The following is a 17,092-nucleotide window of genomic DNA, read 5'->3' as shown; positions in this document are numbered from 1 at the left end:
AGGGAGCACCACCTGAGATCATAACTGTAAGCGTATGGCATGTAAAGTACTATTTCCCACAGTTCTATTACAGATAAGGACCCATTCTTTTTTAAAGTGCTGCACCCAAAGTTGCAATGAATTAGTAAAAGCAGAGCTAGAGCCTAGGTCTTGGGGTTCCCAGCTGTAAAATCTTAGAACTGGCAGAAATCTCAAAGGGCACCTGAAGTAGTGATTTCAGAGTCCTTGCATGTGAAAGTCGTATCGTAATGGGGATGGAGGAACTCTGCTTTGGATTAATTTTAAAACAAGAAAATCAAGGACTGCTTTGAAAAACGTTTGAACGCAAAAATCTTCAAAACATGGGATGGAAATAGATAACAAAAGAAAACTCAAGCAGGCTGAGGCGGGAGGATCTCTAGATCCGGGCTGTTGAAGCTACAGTGAGCCGTGACCCGCGCCACTGCACTCCAGCCCTAGCTAAAAAGTTAGACTCTTGTCCGGGAAAAAACCAAAACCACACAAGTAACATACACAAAAAAACCCAAACCACAAAACGTAAAGGCGTAACATTGAGAGGCTGGGTGGACACAACTCCTCCATTGGACAGACGAGCAATGTGAGGCAGAGACAGTCGTCCTGGCTGAGACCTCCTGGAGGGCTCAGGGTCTGGCGGAAGGTAGGAGCCGGAGGCTGCACCCCGGACAGAGTTCGGACCTTCCGGGTTGCGCACGTGCAAACTCCCCACACCAGCCGAGTGAGCGAAGCAGCCGCCCCGCCCTGCGAGCAGCGCGCCCAGAGGCCACATGACGAGGCCAGCCCATCACGCGCAAAGGGCGGGACCTGGGGGGACACCACCCCCGCCACTCACCCAGCCCTCCAATAGAAAAGAAGGAGATAATATCGGTGGGCGGACCGGCCCCGCCTCTCCCGCGGCGGCCGCCCGGCGCGAGGCGGGACCAGCCGCCGCCCTCCAGTGGGGGACTGACGAGCTCTCCTAGGCCGAGGCGAAAGAGCGACGCGCACTTCAATCAGACGGCCTGGCCAATGGGCTTGCGCGCTGTCCGCAGCGCCCGCCCCTGCCTCGGCCTCCCGGCGCCCGCGCTGCTTTCCCTCAGGCCGCCGCGGCGGCGCCCGCCCGCGCCTCCATCCGGGTCCTGGCGCGCTGCTCTCCCGGCGGCGGCGGGCGCGAGGGCCGGGTCATTCCCGCGGCGGCGACGGCACTCTCAACGAGCTCGAGGTGGGTACGGCGGACGCGGCGACGAGCGCGGGCCCGGGCCCGTCGCCATTTTATCTCCCCGAGACCCACGGCGGCGGGTAGGCAGGAGGGGAGAGCCGTGGGCCGGCCCGCGCCCGTCCGGCTAGCGCGGGCTGGGATTCGTGGGCGGCCTGCTCTCTCCAGCGGGCGGGGTGCCCGGGGCGGCCGGTGGGCTGCGGGCGGAGATGGCGGGCGCTTGGGCACGGGGGAGGGGTGCCGCGTGGCCGCCGCGGGGCCGGCCCCAACCCCCTCCGCTTCCCGCCTAGCTCCTCACCGACGGGGCGGGGGAGGGGGGTCATTCTTCACATTCCTTACCCCGCCCTTCCCCCCGCTTCAATCAAACTTGGGGCGGGCGGAAGGCCCGCCCTCCGGCCGGCGCCAGTTGGTCGGCGCCGCCTCCTGGTGTGGCGTGACTGGTTGTAGGGGCTGCCAGGTGCTTCTGACGTCACTTCCGCTATCATGTTTGTGGGCCGGGGAGACCTTGGCCTTGGGGGTTGGGATGAAGGAGGGAAGGTAGGAAGTGCGAGGGGCGGGGGACGGGGCGGGAAGGCGCGGGCGGGGAGGGCGGGAGAGCCGTGGCTGGCTCCTTGCCCCTGCTCGCCGCGGCCAAGTGCAGCCTCCCTTCCTGAAGCAGCTGCTGCGGCTGGAGGTCCGCTGCGGCGGCCGTCCTTGGCGAGGGGGAGGGGAACGCGGGAGCGGGAGGAAATCGTGTCCCGGGGGATGGGGCTTGGAGCGGTGCGACTTGGTGTCACCGGAAGCTGCACCGGCCTTTTGACTGGGCGCTGCCGGCTCGGAACCGAGCGCCTCTCGGAAGGCTCGCGAAGAAACTTCCTCGGCGGGCTCCGGGGAGAGTCACGGGGTAACCTGTGTGTCCTTGGCCCGTCATGCCCTGCGGTTTTTAAACTTTTACGGTGGGTTCTGTGTCACAGGTGATGGTGTGTATTTCTCAACTTTTCAGTTTAAAGAAAAATAGACTTAGCAGAAGGTGCGCAGCCAGGAAGAAGGCAGGGATGACGGTGAATGTTAAAATCTCGGGGTAAATCTGGAGACTTGGGTTTTGCTGTTGGACTTCACTGATAAATAACTGCTTTCTTGGCATCCAGTTCCTAAAGTTAAAACATCATGTGGCATTCTTTTGCATTTATTTCTGTTGGCCTGAAGTGTGAATGTCAAATTCCAAGTTTTTATGTAGTTTAGAAAATAATTGTTTATATCCAGAATTCTTTTGGTGTTTGGCAGATTCTGGTTTTATTTACTGTGTATTCAGGAAGTTTGTGTAGTTAGGGAAGTAAAAACTTGGAAGTTACTTTGGGTTTTGTGAGAATGTTTGATTTATTATACGTGTTTGTTAAAAGTATTATTTTTAAACTTCCAACTTTCAGAGAATAGATAAATTTCTTGACGTCTTGTAAATTCAGTGATACTAAGTAATATTTTAAAATATCACTTAGGTACAATGACAGTGTGAGGGGGAAAAGGTAACTTTTTTGCATACTTACATTGCAGTGACAGCTAGAGAGTATTTTTATGTGTAGACAGGCTGTGGGTTTCCCTCACTTTGATTGAAGCTCTGTTGAACTTGAGACTCTAAAGAATCTTGCAAGTGTGAAAAGTGGAGGGAAACAAAACACCCATTTCTTTAAAAAAAAAAAAAAAAGTAAATCACTGTGTTCAGTTTACAGAGTGAAGAGATCAGTATTAAACAAGTTAGTCTCAAATGTTTATACCTTAAAGACATTTTATTCCTGTTATTAACTAGACGTTCTTGGTTTAGAGAGCAGTACACTAGACATTGTGAACCTTTTATTCTAATAGCTGAGATAGTGTAATAATTACTCCTCTGGGAATTACTGAGTGTTAAGAGCGCCAAACCAGTGTTTCAAACTGTAGGTCCTGAGTCATTGGGTCTTAAAATCACTTTAGCGGGTGGTGACCCGAATTTTTTTGAAAAGTAGGAAATATTCAGTTGAATACAAAATAGCGTGTTGATTCAGCTCGACGTTTGTGTATTCCTACAAAATAATCTTGTGAAGCTGAGTGTCAAAAGTGAAAAGCTTCCTCTGTAGGGTGTCTTTCTCGTTTATAGCATTGTATAAAGTATTATAATTTAATACTTTTCTAAGGAGTATTAAATCAGCTGTTTATATTTGGTGGAGCATGAGCCCCTCATTTTAGTTTTCACAAGTTGGGAAATAAATTTGCCGTTTATGACCAGTATGCGTTTTAATCATAATATTTTTAATAGCCTGAGAAGGTTTTCTTTAGGCCATAAGAGATCTTTTCTGTCCCAGAATATTAATTACCAGTGATTTTTTCATGTCTAGATGAGACTAGAAGAATCCGAATCCCCAGTAATGAGTTGTCAGCGTTGCCTAATGTGGCCTCCGGACTGACCATTATATGCTTTTTGCCTGTGTGGATGTTCTACGCATTGTATAATCACTTAAGAATGGACTTCATTAAGTAAACAGAATATGAGAGCCATTACTCTATTTTTGGTGCCAAGTCTTTGAAATCCAGACTATTTTATACTTATGGCACATAACACTTTGGGGCTAGACACACTTCAGGTGCTCAGTAGTAACATGTGACTAACAGCTACCAAATGAACAGTGCAGTTCTAGTGAGTTGTCTAGCTGCTTTTAAAAAAATGTTTTTTTTCTCTAGTTGAATAGTTTTAGTTTCAGATAACAGCCAAAAATATTCTGCCTCTCCACAACTCTTCATCTCAATTGTGAGGAAATTGCATTAGTTGATTCCTCCCCCCCCCCCCCCCCAAAAAAAATAATTGACGAAGTCTCACTATGTTGCTCAGGCTAGTCTCCAGCTTCTGAGCTCAAGCGATCCTTCCTCCTCAGCCTCCCAAAGTGCTAAGATTACAGGTGTAAGCCACCATACCTGGCTGAATCAGGTGATTTTTTTTTTTTTTTAAAGGCCCTTTCTAGATACAAGACTTAAGTATTTTGAGGAAACCAGCAGCTATACATTTAAGTTACTTTTGCTTCTCTAAGAATAAGACATTTTGGATGATTTGTTCTAAGATAAGATAATACAAGTTGGGAGCATTTTGCTCCTCTGTTAAGCACAGTTAGCCTTTCTGTCCAAGGATTTTGCATCTTTGAATTCAGCCAACCTCAGATGGAAAATATGACTATATAACTTTTACATTGTATTGGGTATTTTACGTAATCTAAAGTATATAGGAGGATGTGTGTAGGTTACATGCAAATGTGACACCATATTTTATAAGGGACTTAAGTATCTGAGGATTTTCCTCAGGGAGGAGGAGGTATCCTGGAAGCAATACCTTGACGATACTTTTCTACTTTGTGTGAATGTTTCATTAACAGGAAGTTAAAAATACATAGTTTTTATTGGCAGGTTATATAATTGTCAAATGCTTAGAAGGGAACATTTTTCTTAGTGAATTCACTCTTGTGCGGTATAGACTATGAATTGTCTACTAAGGATACAGTTATTTATAGTAAACTGTGGAATCTGTATGAAATAATTAGACTCTACCTTTTTCCTTCGCTTGGGGGATGTGTAGACTACATAGTGGTTTTTTTTTTTTCAACCCAGGAACCTAACAGTGTAATGGAAGATAGGAAGGCAGAAGATATTTAAAGGGTTGAGAAATAATGGTATATGTATAATGATCGGTAAGCAGAACAAGCCAGCCAAGTTCGATAGTCTTCTCATCCTAAATAGTTGGTGCATTGTAGTGTTTGCAGCAGAATTTACTTAGGTATACAGGGGATAGCATAGAATGTGCTTGAGGTAGCAGGAAAGTTGGCCCAAAATTAACAAATTGCATTGGTAAATTTACAAAGGGAACACTGGCAATTGAAATGGCATTAGTTACCTTTTAGAAATCTTCGGAATTTGGATATATTGACTAATCAGTGAGAGTATCTTAAGTGTCTGCTATGTGTCTGAGATTGAAAGGAAATAAGGAATAGTCCTTTTGGAAAACCTAAACTACTTAGCCGTTTCAAACTTAAATCATAGTCTCAGGTTAGTGCAATGATTGATAGAATAAGAAATAAGATCTTAAATTAGAATTAAGTTAACTATCTTTAGAGAAACTTATTTATACATGTAAAAAATTCATTATCTTGTCTGTTGCACATGCTCTGTGGAAGGAAACAAAATACAATGGGGGAGTTTGCTTGTTACTGTAATACTCAGCCTGTGTCATTGTCAGGTAATTTGTTGATAATTCAACTATTTGAGATTGAAAGAAATCTGTTAAAGTAGCCAGTGTTGTAATTTTGAAACAGTGGAGGAAATAGTTTATTTTACTTGTGAACTTTATGAGCTACTTTATTATAGGAGAACTTAAATTACTGTAAAAGTGCAGGGAAGTGTTTTAGCTCCAAAATAAAGTAGCTCATAAAGAAAATTTAAACTCTGGCCAGGCGCAGTGGCTCATGCCTGTTATCCCAGCACTTTGGGAGGCTGAGGCGGGCAGATCACGAGGTCAGGAGTTCGAGACCAGCCTAACATGGTGAAACCTGTCTCTACTAAAAATACAAAAATCAGCCAGGTGTGATGGCGCATACCTGTAATCCCAGCTACTCAGGAGGTGGAGGTTGCAGTGAGCTAACATCATGCCACTGCACTCCAGCCTGGGTGACAGAGCCACTCTGTCTCAAAAAAAACAAAACAAAACCCTCTTACTAGATATTAAGAGCTTAAAAAGTAGAGAATGCTTGCATTTGGACTAAATTTAGTGTATTTTAACAATTTAGAAGCTATTTTGAAAAGTATTTTAAATTGTAAAGTTAGGAGTGTGTTCCTAAGTGTTTTCACTATAAGGAAATAAGTCTGTTGGAGTTGTACATATGTTAATTAACTTGATTTAGCCATAATATAATCCTATTTTATGTAGACCATAAAAATACAATTTTATGTCAGTTTAAAACTACACAAATGAAATGAGGAATGTGAATGTTAATAACCTAGTTATGAAATTTTATTGGTGCAGATATAGACAAGATTATAATTAATAGTAGGTTTGCCTGCTTGTAGCATGCTTTAAAGTGATAGTATTTTTAACCATTACAAGTATATCTGGAAAGGTAAAATTAATGTTAGGATAGTTTGTCAAATTTAAGTAAGGTTGCCCTTTGTTGAGTTAACTTCTCAAACATTCCGTTTGTGTTGGTGTATCCCAATCCTCAGAGCAACCCCATGAGATGGGAATGTTACAGTTCCCCCAAACGGATATCAGAGAACACAGCCGCTAAGTAGCTGTTTGACCCTGAAACCATTGCCTTTAACGGTTTTCCTGTACTGGTACGCTGAACTGAATGAAATGAGTTTAAGATACAGTTCGTCTAAGTTACTGACTTTTAGTTGCCATAGGTTTTTTTTGTTTGTTTGTTTGTTTTTAGGAGTTTCACTCTTGTCGACCGGGTTGGATTGTGATGGCGAAGTCTTGGTTCACTGCAACCTCTGCCTCCTGGGTTCAAGCCATTCTCCTGCCTCAGCCTCCCGAGTAGCCGGGTTTACAGGTGCCCCCACCACACCTGGCTAATTTTTGTATTTTTAGCAGAGACGGGGTTTCACCATGTTGGCCAGGCTGGTCTCGAACTCCTGACCTCAGATGATCCACCTGCCTCGGCCTCCCAAAGTGTGTGAGCCACTGCGCCTGGCCACCATAACTTTTAGTGGGAGGGTAGTTCCAGCTACATACTACAGATTGAGGTAGTATGTGAATAAGGACAGAACGTGAATATTAAAGTGTTTGTTGCTTTTTAAGAAAGAATTACCAGGAAGATTGAATTCTGATAATTTTAGCTAAGAGTACCCTGCCTACGAATGCAAACAAAGGTCCCAGAAATTACATGCTTTGGCCAAGGACATAGTAAATGGGGAGCCAGCATTAACTGTAGACAGAAAAATTTCAGGAACTAAATGTATACTGGCTATCCACCCACTCTTACCCAGTACGCAAGCATTATATAGTTGTGATTAGTGAGTTAGGGTTTTTGCCTAATTTACAAATGAGTATTTCCATGGGTTCTTGTAATCCATAAATTCTAGTATATGGATTATGTTCAGTGTTTATGAGAGCTTGCCTGACTGAACATTGCTTTACGTCAGCTGTTTGGTTTTAGTTTCCACCATTTGCTCTAATCAGTGTGTAAACTGCAGGCTGGAAACCATTAGATCATTAAAATCAGTTTATGTGTAAAAGAAAATAACAGAAATATGATAGTGAGAGTATTGGGGTTTGTGAACAATGTTATTTATTGGATTATTCATATATATATATAATTTTCAAAAAATTGAGGGTCATGTTAATAGCACTTGGTATGTAAATTACCAGAATGCTTTCTAGTAATATGGTATTTATTTACTTAGCTGGATTGACAATAATACAGAGTAAGCGTTTGACACTCACCGAGGTTGGATAATAATACATTTTTGAATGTTTGATTGAGGATTCAAACATGTTTTAACTGAGAAAATTGGTAGGGGGTGGAGGGTTGGAGTAGAGGTACCAGATGGTTTTTCTTTTGGCTGTTATTTATTTATTTTGGCTGTTAGTTTTTTAAAAGTAAGGAGTAGGCCAGGCGCAGTGGCTCACGCCTGTAATCCCAACGCTTTGGGAGGCCAAGAAGGGCAGATCACCAGAGATCAGGAGTTCAAGACCAGCCTGGCCAACATGGTGAACACCCATCTCTACTCAAAATACAAAAATTAGCTGGGTGTGATGGCACACCTTTAATCTCAGCTACTTGAGAGGATGAGGCAGGAGAATCGCTTGAACCCAGGAGGTGGAGGTTGCAGGAGCTGAGATTCCGCCTTTGCACTCCAGCCTGGGTGACAGCGTGAGACTCCATCTCAAAATATATATATATATGAGTAAGGACATTGCTGATTCATGGGAAAGATTTTGGCTTATAAAGGGCCTGACTTTAGGGACAAGTGTGTCTGCAAGTTGATACTTGGCATCGTCTGGCCATGTAGAATTGAAATGGGCTCAGATGTGTATCGTTCGGTGATGCAGTGCTATCTCCCCTAATTTGGGGCAAGTTGTTAAGTTTTTTAGCACCAGTTTTCATCTAGAGATGATGAAGTGGTGGGGCCTTACATATTTTGGATATATGGTGTTAACAAATCTTTCCCTTTTTCTTACAGACATACTGATGCTGCAGATAGGAAAACTGAGGGACTTAGCTAAATTGCTTGTGCAAGTTTTCAATGGCAGTGAGTTAGTAGGGTCAGGATTTGAACCCTAGTTTTTATTGACTCCAAATGAGTAATGTTGTGAACATTCAATTACACATTTTTTTCAATTCTGTTGCCCCTCCCCCCCCCCCCTTTTTCTTTTTTCGAGGCAGTCTTGCTCTCTTGCTCTGACTGGAGTGCAGTGGTGTGGTCATGGCTCACTGCAACCTTTAACTCCTAGGCTCGAGTGATTCTCCTGCCTCAGCCTCCTGAATATCTGGGACTATACGCCTGCACCACCACACCCAACCATGTTCAGTTCTCTAGGTTATATACCTAGAAATTGAATTGCTGGGTCATACAGTGAACTGTGTTTACTCATCACAGCCAGTTTTGTCTGATACCAGCAATCAGTTCTTCAACTCAATACCAACTGTCCTACAAATCAATTTAATTCTGAAACTACCTGGAGTTAATACAAACCTCACAGGTTGAGGGCTCAAGCATGCAAGGCTGCCTTCACTTCAGATGCCAGTTTCAATTCCTAGGTTGCCACCTGAATTTTTAACCAACCAGTTATAAATTAGGGGGTTTCACAACTTCTTCCTCTGGGTCTGTAATTTGCTAGGGTGGTTCACAGAACACGGGAAGACGCTCATTACCACTGGGTTATTATAAAGGATATAAATGAATAGTCAGATGAAGAGGTCCTTAAGATGAAGTCTGTTGGGGTTCCTAGCACAGGAGCTTCTGTGTCTGTGGAGAGTTACACCACCCTCCTGGCATGAAGATGTGTTTTTCAACTCAGAGCTCTCTGAACCCTAACACTTAAGGGGTTTTAATGGAGGTTTCATACTTAGGCATGATTGATTACATTATTGGCCTTTGATGATGGCTTACTCTCTGTTCTCTCTGCCTTACCTGCAGGTTGAGGGGGTGAGGCTGAAAGTTCCACCCCTCTAATCACCCTTTGGTCTTTCTGGTGACAAGCCCCCCTCCTGAAACCGTAGGAGCCACCAGTCATCTCTCAGTAGCATTAAACAGACATTCATCACTTGGGAGATTTGGGGGGTTTTAGGAGCTGTATGCCAGCCAGGATTTCCAAATGGAGACAAAAAACTAAATACGTATTTCTGATTCCACTTACAGTGACTGTTTGACTTTTCTAAACTGTTCTCCAGAGCAGCTGCACCATTTCATGTTCCCACCAGCAAGCTAAGGGTTCTTATTTTCTCCATATCCTTGCCAACGCTTTTATTAATCTTCATAGCTATCCTGATGAATAATACAGTATCTTTTCATGTGCCCGTTGGCCATTTGTGCTTAGGAGTCATATCTTTGGTGAAATATCTATTAAAATATTTTGCTTACCATTAGATTGTTTTATTTTTTATGTGGTATGTTTTGCACACCAATTTAGAAAGCAGAATGCAAATGCATGTGGATATACAGCTGTCTCAGCATCTGCTGAAAAAATGATTCCCAGTTGAATGAATTGCCTTGGCATAGTTGAAAATCGGTTGACCCATGTCTGGGTTTATTTCTAAACTTTAAATTCTATTACGTTAAGCTATATGTTTTTCATTACATTCTGTAACTTTAAAAATTAGTGCTTTAGGTCACTAAGTCACACCATGGAATACTATGTAGCCATAAAAAAGGATGAGTGTTTTTTTTCCTCTCTCTTTTTTTTTTTTTTTTTTTTTTTGCAGGGACATGGATGAAGCCGAAACCTTCATTCTCAGCAAACTAACACAAGAACAGAAAACAAACACTGCATGTTCTCACTTACAAGTGGGAGTGGAACCATGAGAACACATGGACACAGGGAGGGGAACAGAACTTCACACACCCGGGCCTGTCAGGGAGTAGGAGACTAGGGGAGGGGGATAGCATTAGGAGAAATAACGAATGTAGATGATGGGTTGATGGATGCAGCAGACCATGGCACATGTATGACTGTGTAACAAACCATGTTCTGCACGTGTACCCCAGAACTTAAAGTATAATAAAAAATAATCTTTACAGTAGCTACCTCCTAAATTTTGAAGTCTGTAAATTAAAGAGTACTATGGTTTAGATTACTTGGGGTTATTAAATATTTTGGACTGTGCCTTCAATCCCCTACTACCTTTCCTCTGAAGGAAAGGATCTTGACCCCGAATCAGATGCAGGTGATTGTCTTTGATTTAATCCTAGTAAGACCACTTAAGTGTTTGCTGGCATGGGATAAATGAGTAGGTGCCTTTAAAAATTAGTTTCTCTTTATGTGTGTGTGTGTGTGTGTGTAGAGAGAGAGAGAGAGTGTATATTTATTTATTTATATTATCTCTTTGTATATTAATGCACTTAGATTATGCATGATGTACAGGACTTTTGGGTTTTGAAGTCATTGAATTTAGAGGCCATTGTGTTTTCCTTTAATGATTTGTTGTTGTTTGTCAAGGAAGGATAAGTTATTTCATGAATTTTCATTTGTAGGAACTGTAGAAAAACCAACAGCTGATAACAGTAAACAGTGGTGGTAAGAAGGCGATTTCTGAATCTTGTAAATACATGGTTTTAGGAGGACTCAGATAACCAAGCATTTAAAATACTATTAATGAAATACAAGAAATGAAAAGAAAGCACAGCATAGACGATGCATATAGCCAAAATGTTCAGTTAAGCTTCATTTTCAACATAAATGAATGAAAATGGCCTAATACTTTTTTTTCTTGTTACTCACACAGGAGACCAGGATTACTGAGGAGGAAAGAAATGGAGCCTTGCTGTGGTGCTCAACTGTGATTCCTTTTCATCATTCACCCTGGGTGTTCTCTTCACTGTGGGATGAGGTAGTAGGTTGTATAGTTTTAGGGTCACACCCACCACTGGGAGATAACTATACAATCTACTGTCTTTCCTAACGTGATAGAAAAGTCTGCATCTAGGTGGTCTCATAGGAAGTCAGTTAACTAATTGTGTAATATTTAAGATTAACTTGTCTTTAAAAGATGTAGTGTGCAGCATTTGTTTATGTGTGCAAGTTTATTACTTTAGAGATAATATCTGTAGCACGGACACCGGATGGGGGTGGGGATACCTTTTACTGCTTGTCTTATTTCTTTGTGTTGGAATAAGTGTTTTTTGTTTGTTTGTTTTTTAAATTTTGATTGATGCTGATAATTTTATGTTGAAATTTTCTTTTGAAAGAGGTTGTAGTTTCCATTCCAGAAGAAAAGATTGCTCTATCAGAGTGAGGTAGTAGATTGTATAGTTGTGGGGTAGTGATTTTACCCTGTTCAGGAGATAACTATACAATCTATTGCCTTCCCTGAGGAGTAGACTTGCTGCATTATTTTGTTTTTATTAAGATGATGTTAAAACTCAGAAGAGTTAATTTTGACATTTTGTATATCAGTTAATTTTTTCTGTTCAAGTATAGTACAGTTAACACAGATTAACATTAAAATTTTTCACGTACGGTATATTTCAGAAATTTGAAGTTAAGCAAAAATCTCAATTAGTAGAGTAAGTAGCCTTGAGGAAATCTTAGTAGAAGACCAGGCCCTTTTGGAATTGTGAATAGGTTTATTGCCTGACATCCTGGTACACATGTCCAAGGTGAGGTCGTGGGTGGTAAAGGTAAATACAGATTGGAAGGGCCCTGTGTGAGCCAAAACTGAGTCAAATTAATCATGATTGATTTCCAGTTTGGGTTTTGGCAGGTCTTGGAGAATGTTGTAAGCGCTGTTTGATTGGTATGTTGATTTAGACAAACTTTACTCACTAACTTGGAAAAGGAGAGATGGGCTCTGGGTTCTGCCTTTGCTCACTGGTAAGTTGCTAAGATCTCAGTTTTGCCCTCAAACCCTGAAGTGTAGTATCTTATTTACACAGTGGGATCACCTGAAAATGTCAGATGGGGAAATCTGTAGGTTGTTGCTTTAAGAAAGTAGAAAAAAAACACTGGAAAAGGTTTCTTGAATTTTAACACCCGTGGAGGCCCATGTTTTACCTTTCTTCCTTATAGGCAAACCATATGCTAACTTGGGCCTTGTGATTAACGAGCAAGGCTAAAAGCTCTTTGTTTTAAGTGCTTGCTGATTAAACTGTTTTGTGTTGGAAGAAGAGTTGGAAAAGAGGCGGTGCGGAGGTGAGGGAGAGGTTACTTCTCTCTCCAATCATTTCCAAAAAATGGAATTTTAAGGAGAAATGTCCATTTATCCTTAATATCTAAGATAACTACTGTGCAGTACCATTGGTACTTTTCATGAGAGTAGAAACATGAAACTCTTCCTTGGATGGGCCCAACCCAGGTGACTTATTCTTGACCAAATTTATGCTTTTTGTTTTATTGTTTTATATGCAGATAAAACAAAAACGGATAAAACTACTTTTTGTTTTATCTGTTGCCTTTTGATGTGCCAAAGAAAAGTGGGAATGTTCTAAGAATTCTCTTTGGCTTAATCTTTGTTGAATTGAAAATATGTATAACTCTTGCTGAAAGTAGCAAGTACAGTCATGAAATTTTATGGTTTTCTAACACATGTTCTTCCAGCATTAACATTGCCAGCTTCAATTGGAAATGTATCCTTACCTTACTAATAATTAAGGCCTGGAGAAAAATTAATTTATGTATTTCATTAATTACGTAAGGACATTCTTACTAGCCAAGCAGAGTAAGTGAATTGAAATAAAACTTTAAAAATGTCTTTATGGAGAGTGTGACTATCTGTAAAAGCTTGTTTTTAATGATGACAAAATTCGTGATCAGAATTTGCTTCCGTTTAATTCAGGGGTCAAAAAGTGAAATACTTTTCTGCCGGGCGTGGTGGCTCACGCCTGTAATCCCAGCACTTTGGGAGGCCGAGGCGGGTGGATCACGAGGTCAAGAGATCGAGACCGTCCTGGTCAACATAGTGAAGCCCCGTCTCTACTAAAAATACAAAAAATTAGCTGGGCATGGTGGCGCGTGCCTGTAATCCCAGCTACTCAGGAGGCTGGGGCAGGAGAATTGCCTGAATCCAGGAGGCGGAGGTTGCGGTGAGCCCAGATGGCGCCATTGCACTCCAGCCTGGGTAACAAGAGCGAAACTCTGTCTCAAAAAAAAAAAGTGAAATACTTTCAGAGGTCTAGGAGGGGCTTACTGTAACTGGGAAATACAGTAAATTAATTTGCTCTGGTTGATAGGTGGCAAGCAGGGTTTATATACAGTGTCACCTACTTTTCCAGTTACCAAGAGAGATGAGATTTTATGAAACTTGATATTTAAACATTGGTAATTGGGCCAGGCACAGTGGCTCATGCCTCTGATTCCAGCACTTTGGGAGGCGAAGACAGGCAGAGCACCTGAGGTCAGGGGTTCCAGACCAGCCTGACCAACATGGTGAAACAGTCTGCTAAAAATGCAAAAATCAGGCCAGGTGCAGTGGCTCAGGACTGTAATCCCAGTACTTTGGGAGGCTGAGGCAGGGCCATTGCTTGAACCCGGGAGGCATGCAGTGAGCCAAGATTGCATCATTACACTCCAGCTTGGGCAACAAGAGCGAAACTCCATCTCAAAATAAAATAAAATAAAAATTAGCCGGGCATGGTAGTGCATGCTTGTAATCCCAGCTACTCAGGAGGCTGAGTCAGGAGAATCACTTGAACCCGGGAGTTGAAGGTTGCAGTGAGCCAAGATCGCCTCTGTCTATTCTAGCCTGGGTGAGAATAGAGCGAGACTCCATCTCAAAATAAAATAAAAAATAAATTGGTAATTAAATGTTAAGTCATTGACTCCAGTAATACATGGTGGGCTGAGTATGAGATGTAATTAAGTTACTTTCTTGTTCCTTTGTGACTTGAGGTTGGATTTTAAGCAAATGTATTTGTGGCTTTTTACCAAGGTCATATGGCCAGATAACTTTTCAAAAGCATTAGTGAAAGAATTCTGATTGGTTTGAATTGGAAACAAAACTCTAAAGAACGTGACCTAATTTAACAGGTTAATTTGAAGTACATCTGCCAAGTAGAAGACCAGCAAGAAGTAAAAATGGGTTCCTAGGAAGAGGTAGTAGGTTGCATAGTTTTAGGGCAGGGATTTTGCCCACAAGGAGCTAACTATACGACCTGCTGCCTTTCTTAGGGCCTTATTATTCAGCGGTAACCTGTTTCCTTGCTACCTTGCTTTGGTGTAAGCAGAATTCTTTCTGCAGGTTTTCTCAAATGAAAACATTGGAAGAATACCAAAGACAGCAATGTTTGCATTAGTTATTTATAAACTGCAGCATGGTGCCAACATTGATAACTGAAAGTCAGCTGATGAGAATTTGAGACTTCTGACGTATGCTTAATTGCTAGTGTGTCTCCCTTTTGGGGTCACTGGAAAGTTTAGAAAGCATGGTTTTGTTTTTGCTCAGATTTCTCTTTCTGTGATACAGAGACTGTCAGATGTTCTTCCTCTGTGTCCTCTACATTATGTCTGAAGGAAATAATTTAACGAAACTGTTGAAATACTGCTGTTTTTCCTCACTGTATTTGTAAATACTTGTCTTGCCACATTTCTAGGTTTGTCTTCTGGATTTAAAATTTGGGGCAGTTGGGGTGGAATTGCATGGTGTGGGAATGGTTAATTGAGCTGTTGCTCATTATGGTATGTAATAGTGATTTGTTTAATATGTACAAGGATTGGAAGGTCAATAAAATGGAAATGGTTATCTTGACAGGGTAATGGTGTTACATATTTTGTTAAAGTTATACATCTTTTCAATAAAAACATTACATCAAAACTGTGCTTTTAAAGTCATCCTTAACCCTTATCCCCATCCTTGCAGAATTAGATGTGTTTTTCATTTGTAATTATTTAAGATTTGTTAGTTCATAGTTTCATTTTTCATCAGCAGTAATTTGGTGATTGTTTGATCATTTACAGTTGTATTAAAGCTAACAAGCCATTTCCATCTCTTCCATTTTTGTAAACACTGGTGTGACTTTGTACAGACAATTAACTGCTCAGGATCACCCTCCTTTTTGTTGTTTTTTGTTTTGTTTTTGAGATGGTCTTATTCTGTCACCCATGCTGGAGTGTGGTGAAACGATCACAGTTCACTGCAGCCTTGACCTCCTGGACTTAAGCTTCCTAGTAGCTGGGACTACAGGTACACACCACCATGCTTGGCTAATTTTATTTTTGTAGGGACGGTTTCACCTTGTTGCCCAGGCTGGTCTCCTGGTGATCCTCTGGCCTTGACACCTCCCAAAGTGCTGGCCAGGACAGCCTCTTTTCTTAAGTAATTGTTTGAGTCTGCTTAGGCAGACACTACCTTGGGTTTTTTTTGTTTGGTTTTTTTTTTTGAGAGAGAGAGTTTTGCTCTTGTCCAGTCTGGAGTGCAGTGGTGCAACCTTGGCTTACCACAACCCCTGCTTCCCAGTACAAGTGATTTTCCTGCCTCAGCCTCCCGAGCAGCTGGGATTACAGCCATATATATGCCACTGTGCCTGGCCAACACTACCTCGTAAATCATCTCATTTTGTGAGTCTAGTTTGAGCATTTATCATTCTAGGAATGAGTGGAATTTGTGCATTAGCATCCCAAGGTAGTCTTAATCTTTTTTCCCACTATTTTGAACAGTTACTTATTCATTCATTCTAAGACAGTCTCATTCTGTTGCCCAGGCTGGAATGCAGTGGTGTGATGTTGGCACACTGCAACCTCCACCTCCTGGGTGGAGTAGGTAGGATTAGAGGTATGCACCAGCACACTGGCTGGAGTGCAAAGGCATGATCTTGGCTCACTGCATCCTCTGCCTCCCGGGTTCAAGCGATTCTCCTGCCTCAGCCTCCCAAGTAGCTGGGATTACAGGTGCCCACCACTATGCCCAGCTAATTTTTTGTATTTTAAGTAGAGATGGGTTTCACCATGTTGGCCAGGCTGATCTCGAACTCCTGACCTCAGGTGATCCGCCCGCCTTGGCCTCCCAAAGTGCTGGGATTACAAGCATGAGCCACTGCACCCAGCCAGAAGGGATATTTTTATGGTTAAACTCATTTAAAGAGTTTTCTCAAGAAACACTTTACGCTCTCTATGTGTAATCCCTTGGAACTATCGCAGACTGCTTTAGACCAAGGAAGCCTGGAAAGTGTGGGTCTGGCAGGCTGATTGCCAGACTGAATAGAATTAGGTTTCTACTAGTAAGGAAGCAGGGGAGAAAGGAAATAACACAGATAATTATCTCTGCAGTAATCGACCTTAGGGGGAAAAAAAAAGCTTGGCAAAAGACTAACAAGCTCTGTTCCACTCCTGCCGTTAAACAATAGGCAGCCTCAGATAGGCAGAACTACTTCTGACCGTGAGCTTGAGAAATTTTCATTGGGAGTCTGATAAGGCTCAGCCAGAGTTGTATGGGACTTTTCAATTTCAAGCCGAGGAGCAGAGAAAGCTGGTTAGGTGAGGGAGGCTTACCACTTTACTTAGACCCTACAATGTATGACTTAACGTCACAGGATCTAGTATGGAACTGGAACAATAAAGCATTTTTTAAGGTAATAAACTTTAATTTCTGGAGCAGCTTTACATTTCAGCAAAATTGAGCAGAAAGTATAGAGTTCACATATACGTCCCTGTTCTATGCACACACTGCCTTCCTCACTATTGAAGTCCTGACCACTGGTACACACAATAAAGCAGTTTTTCCGTTTTCTTTGAAG

At 42.2% G+C, this 17,092-nt stretch overlaps 1 long non-coding RNA gene across 1 annotated transcript; it reads left to right on the top strand.

Annotated features, from left to right (window-relative positions):
• Nucleotides 1-1,093: 1,093 nt before the first annotated feature.
• On the top strand, nucleotides 1,094-15,174 carry LOC141583797 (uncharacterized). Its single transcript, XR_012516693.1, has 2 exons — nucleotides 1,094-1,219; nucleotides 11,152-15,174. It is a non-coding gene; the product is annotated as an uncharacterized LOC141583797 (long non-coding RNA).
• The last annotated feature ends 1,918 nt before the right edge of the window (nucleotides 15,175-17,092 follow it).

The sequence above is a fragment of the Saimiri boliviensis genome, chromosome 2, assembly GCF_048565385.1.
Source record: "Saimiri boliviensis isolate mSaiBol1 chromosome 2, mSaiBol1.pri, whole genome shotgun sequence".
Lineage (NCBI taxonomy): Eukaryota > Metazoa > Chordata > Mammalia > Primates > Cebidae > Saimiri > Saimiri boliviensis.
Note: the sequence above shows the minus strand (reverse complement) of the source record. Positions and strands in the feature narration are given on the sequence as shown.